Here is a 6,243-nt window from a genome sequence, read left to right as displayed (position 1 = left end):
CTACTATGCTTCAATCTTAATAGAGCACAGACATAATCTGTGCTCAAAACTTTATTTACGTTAAGATCTGCGTCTGTCGGGAAAGGGGAGTATTGGAAGTTAATCACTGGACCCTTATTATGTGGGGTGAATGTTCTGTGATGACCCTGTGAACTCAGACATTCCAGATCCAGGCCTGGCCCTACGTGGCCCTAGGACATCCGTCTAACTGGACAGAGCGAGCCGGTCAGTGCTGGGCTAGAGCCTAGCTGATGAGTGGCAGAGGTAATCCCTTCCCCCAGTCTAGCAGTGTAAATCTGCTCAAGGCTTCACCCGGGGCATTATTTATACCCTCAACAAGTCTTTGTTCTCCTTTTAAAGGCTGTGACTTAATATAAAGCAGATATTTAGAGAAAGCCACCTGTTTAGGGGCTGAGATAAGCAGAGATTTATGTCGTAGTGGAGGGCAGGAGAGTTATCGCAGGGGCTTTGATGAGACCTGGAGTTGTGGATACAGGCTGAGCTCCCCCTTTGCTATTGTACACTAACATCACACTTGGTGGATTAATGTGAAGGAATATGAAAGATAGAGATTCCAAATGTATCATACATTTCATTTCAACACAGCAATGCCTCTTGAGAATTATGAATTCAAACAAGCTTGGTATTTCATACCAAAACTGTGTGTGGCTCTGTGTATGTGCTGTGTGTAGTTGACGTGCGTGTAAGAGATAGTGACACATGCATGTGATGACATTGTTATTTACAATACAGTAGGCAAAACATTTTGCCAGCTGAAGGCATTAGATGCTGAATCACTCGCCTCTGGAAATCCCTGTTGGCACATATTTAGGCTACAACAGCAAACAGCACAGTGTGTTATCATTTCCCATTCAAATCATCTATTGTTCTAGAAATGCTGGCAGCTGAAATGTAGTCCGTCATAGCTCTCCCACTCCGAGTTCTGATAAGATTGTGGTTAAATAGAAAGATCACTACATGCACTCACTCACTCACTCACTCACTCACTCACTCACTCACTCACTCACTCACTCACTCACTCACTCACTCTCCTTGCAATAAAAATGCCATAACTTGACTAACTAGCTACTTTTCAAGTGATGTACGTTTCTAACATGGTTCCCCCTCCAATGACTTGCTCTAACATATAATTTGAAGTTGTATTGAAGGCAAAATGTCAATGGCGACATGACATCACACTGTGAAAATGAATATATCACTTACTACAGTACACTTAATACGTACTACAGTACACTTAATACGTACTACAGTACACTTAATACGTACTACAGTACATGTATGGCTATGGCTCAAAAGTAGAGTGTGTTTGGCTCAAACCCGCAGAATCAAACAACAATAATTGTTTGTTTTTCAATGGTATACTCAGGGGAAAACGTGCTTCTTAAATTACTTGTAAAAAAATATATAAGGAATCTTTTGACGAAAGGCTGTAAAATATTTGATGCATAATGTTTCTATTCTCTCCACACACAGATTTATTAACAACAGGTATTTTCTAATTAAGCAGACAGAGAGCTTTACTTAATCATTGTATAAATGGTCTCAGGGCCTACCATAATTTCTGAGGTCTGTCTTAGTTTTACACGCAGGGCTAGAAGGGGAGGGGAATGTGTATTTTATGGGGTGTTAAAGGAAGTTGCATTTCTAATGGAAAGGCCATGCAGTGTTGTACTTATTCTGCACTTCATAACAACAGCTACTCTGAGTGTCTATAATATACATAGCTATTTCTTAATGAAAACAGCTGAAATATACTGTAAAAAAAGAGGAACACACCACATACAGTACAAAAAGCTAGAATAAAGATGTCAATGCTGTTAGTTATATTTATTAGAACTGCTCTCTTCATAGACTTTTATAAGTGAACCCCCTCAGAGTCCCAAAGGTTGAGTATAATGAAGTGATTCACAGTTGAGGGAGCAAGTCAATAAATCCATCCCCAGCATTCCAGGGAAAATAGGGCAGTTCTCACTGCTCATTCATAAACAGGGGCTTTGTCTGGCTGTTGGAAGGTCTCCTCTCAGGAAACAAAGAAGTTGGGCTCGTTGATTCATTAATAATGTAGCTAGTTTCTGGATTGACTCGACGTCCTCCAACCTTTTCATTCCGTGTGTTCTCATATAGCAGTCTTGTAGCCAAAATAATGCTTTTGTGAGTTGTCAGTCTGGCATCGAGAACAGTGACGAAAATAATGCCACATGAGTATTGAAATTGTTAGAATATAAATATCTAAATATGCAGATATATAGGATCTTGTTTTGATGGCTGACCGTGAGGGATGCAGTAACTCCAAACAAAACAATAAGTGTTGGGGAAGGGTTTGAACTCCCATGTCCTTCTAAAACTGTTATTTACATTTGCATTGCCAAAAGAAATAAATTACCCCAGATTCTGGTTGAGAAAACAGCTTCTGTACTGCAAATCAAAGTCATCAGAATCAGGAACGCTGCTCTGAAGTAATCTATTTGGAAACTGTGGGAGAAAAATTCTGCCCTACCCACATGAAGAAATACTATAGTGTATACTATGGTAGGAAATACTATAGTATTCACTGTAGTGTTTTTGCGGACTTTACTGAATTAGTATTTACAGTTTACTATAGTATAAATATTGTAGTAAAAAAATTAGTTGTATATACTGTAGTAATTACTGTAGTGTTTTTGGACTGTAGTATACTGTAGTACTTACTGTAGTATTTACTAAAGTGTTTTTGTTTTATTAGCTTTGACATAGAAGTCCCCTGTAGCTCAGTTGGTAGAGCATGGCGCTTGCAACGCCAGGGTTGTGGGTTCGTTTCCCACGGGGGGCCAGTATGAAAAATGTATGCACTCACTAACCGTAAGTCCCTCTGGATAAGAGTGTCTGCTAAATGTCAAATGTAAATAGAAGTGGACAGAGGGTGTTTCTTCTCGAGGAAACCTACTGGAGAAATACTAAAAGAGAAAATTTGTCAAAACCTGTAGGTAGAACTGGGTTCTGAATGGTGAGTTCAGCACTTCTACTGATTTCTATAACTTGAAGGGAACACAATATATGGTCTATACTTGGCATGTCGGTTTCTCACTTACGGGTGGCACAAATTGGCATATGGGGGAGGGGAATGGCAGGGTATATGCAAATGTAATACTGTAGTATTTACTATAGTAAAATAAAAAACGTGTTTTTGCAGACTGTAGTATTTACTAAACTGCTTTTTTTGTGGATAATACTGAATTATTTACTATAGTATTCTACAGTATACTACACAATGATATACTAAGTACTACACATTGAGTATATTATTCTACAGTATAGTACAGTTTACTACAGTATTCTATATTAAGTACTGTAGTATTCTGTAGTAAACTGTAGTATTTTTTGTATGTGGGTACGCTCCAGTGGAGGCTGCTGGAGCGGAGTAAATGGAATGGCATCAACCACCATGTGTTTGATGTATTTAATACCAATCAATTTTTCCGCTCCAGCCATTACCATGAGCCCGTCCTCCCCAATTAAGGTGCCACCAACTTCCTGTGATAAGCTCATTACTTGACCAAATGACATTACGTTTAGAAACCAGTGTGACCTGAGCTGTCACGTCTAACTGCCATCCTCTGTAGGAAGTGTGAAACGTAGAGAAAAGACAAGTAACCCATGATCTAATTCAAAGTACAGCAGCAGTGTTCTGCCCTGAATGATCTCCATGTTAGAGCTAAATGTGTGCAGTGGGTCATTCCCACATTAAAAAATACTATAGTATACTATGGCATAAATACTATAGTATTCACTGCAGTGCTTTTGCTGACTTTACTGTAGTATTCACTGTAGTGTTTTTGCGGACTATACTGTAATATTTACTGTATTATACTGTAGTACTGTAGTATGTGTGTTTGATGATTTCGATACCAATCCATTAATTCCGTTCCAGCCATTACTATGAACCCGTCCTCCCCAATTAAGGTGCCACCAACCTCCTGTGTTTTCAGATAAACTGATGCGTGTTCTGCAGAATAAAATAATGGACATGGGATCTGCTGTGCACGTATCAGCAACATGATGAAAGTTATGGACACCCAGAGAGAAAAGTTTGACAGTTTCTATGATCGGTTTGAGGAGAAATGCACCACACTCGGCCTGACAGACACAGCAACCCGGAGCAGACATCCGATCAGAGACGAGAGGAAAGAAATGTTTTACAACATTTTGGACAATATCAGTGTTTAAATGAAAGCCAGGTTTGATCATTTTGTCATCCTTGGACCTACAACTCTGTCACGAGAGGTTCACCTTGAAGGACAGACTAATTCTCCCGAGTGGCGCAGTGGTCTAAGGCACTGCATCGCAGTGCTAGCTGTGCCACCAGAGATCCTGGTTCGAATCCAGGCTCTGTCGTAGCCGGCCGCGACCGGGAGACCCATGGGGCGGCGCACAATTGGTCCAGGGTAGGGGAGGGAATGGCCGGCAGGGATGTAGCTCAGTTGGTAGAGCATGGCATTTGCAACGCCAGGGTTGTGGGTTCGATTCCCACGGGGGGCCAGTATAAAAAAAAAAAAATACAAAAATATAACTGTAAATCGCTCTGGATAAGAGCGTCTGCTAAATGACTAAAATGTAATTGACTTAATTATCAAGTAAACCCCCATGAAAAAATACTATGACCTACATACTGTAGTATAACTATATTGATATACTAACGATAGTATTCACTGTAGTGTTTTTGCTAACTTTACTGTAGTATTTTTGCGGACATGAGTGTAGCATAATGCACATCCCTCAATTTCCTCGTACCCTTACACATGATACTTGATACTGGTACCCCATGTGCTGTATATAGCCAAGCTATCATTGCTTATTGTGTATTTATTCCTCGTGTTTTTTTATTTGTATTATTATTACGCTGATCCTCAACACGGGGGCCCCACAAGGGTGCATGCTCAGCCCCCTCCTGTACTCCCTGTTCACCCATGACTGCGTGGCCACGCACGTCTCCAACTCAATCATCAAGTTTGCAGATGACACAACAGTAGTAGGCCTGATTACCAACAACGACGAGACAGCCTACTGGGAGGAAGTGAGGTCTGTGGCGGAGTGGTGCCAGGTAAAAATAACCTCTCTCTTAATGTAAAAAAAACAAAGGAGCTTCAGGATACAGCAGAGAGCCCGACCCCATCCACATCAACGGGGCTGCAGTGGAGAGGGTGAAAGTTTCAAGTTCCTCGGCATGCACATCACAGACAACCTGAAATGGTCCAGCCACACAGACAGTGTGGTGAAGAAGGCCCCTAAGAACTTCTACAGAAGCACCATTGAGTGCATCTTGTCGGGGTGTATCACCGCCTGGTACAGCAATTGCACCATCCGCAACCTGAGGGCTCTCCACAGTGTGGTCCGGTCAGCCCAACGCATCACCGGGGGCACACTGCCTGCCCTCCAGGACATATACAGCACCAGGAAGGCCAAGAAGATCATCAAGGACCTCAGCCACCCGAGCCATGGCCTGTTCACCCTGCTACCAACTAGAAGGCGGAGAAAGTACAGGTGCATCAAAGCTGGGACCGAGAGACTGAAAAACAGCTTCTATCTCCAGGCCATCAGACTGTTAAATAGACACCACAGGTATTCTACCCTGCACCTGAGACTGCTGTCCTTTGTACATACTGTAGTCATTGAACACTGTTCATTTTGATAATGTTTACATACTGTTTTACCCACTTCATATGTATATACTGTATTCTAGTCAAAGCTCATCCTATATAACTACTGCTGGACACACCTTTTCTATTCATATACTGTCCATAATGTCTATACACACCATCATGTACAGTGAGGGAAAAAAGTATTTGATCCCCTGCTGATTTTGTACGTTTGCCCACTGACAAAGACATGATCAGTCTTTAATTTTAATGGTAGGTTTATTTGAACAGTGAGAGACAGAATAACAACAAAAAAATCCAGAAAAACGCATGTCAAAAATGTTATAAATTGATTTGCATTTGAATGAGGGAAATAAGTATTTGACCCCTCTGCAAAACATGATTTAGTACTTGGTGGCAAAACCCTTGTTGGCAATCACAGAGGTCAGACGTTTCTTGTAGTTGGCCACCAGGTTTGCACACATCTCAGAAGGGATTTTGTCCCACTCCTCTTTGCAGATCTTCTCCAAGTCATTAAGGTTTCGAGGCTGACGTTTGGCAACTCGAACCTTCAGCTCCCTCCACAGATTTTCAATGGGATTAAGGTCTG

At 41.4% G+C, this 6,243-nt stretch overlaps 1 non-coding gene across 1 annotated transcript; it reads right to left on the bottom strand.

Moving 5' to 3' along the window:
* Positions 1 to 2,916: 2,916 nt before the first annotated feature.
* On the bottom strand, positions 2,917 to 2,971 carry LOC121580382. The gene has a single exon (XR_006003041.1). It is a non-coding gene; the product is annotated as a U7 small nuclear RNA (small nuclear RNA).
* Positions 2,972 to 6,243: the final 3,272 nt, after the last annotated feature.

Source organism: Coregonus clupeaformis, chromosome 13 (assembly GCF_020615455.1).
Source record: "Coregonus clupeaformis isolate EN_2021a chromosome 13, ASM2061545v1, whole genome shotgun sequence".
Classification (NCBI taxonomy): domain Eukaryota; kingdom Metazoa; phylum Chordata; class Actinopteri; order Salmoniformes; family Salmonidae; genus Coregonus; species Coregonus clupeaformis.
The sequence above is the reverse complement of the archived record's forward strand: the minus strand, read 5'-3'. Positions and strand labels throughout refer to the sequence as shown.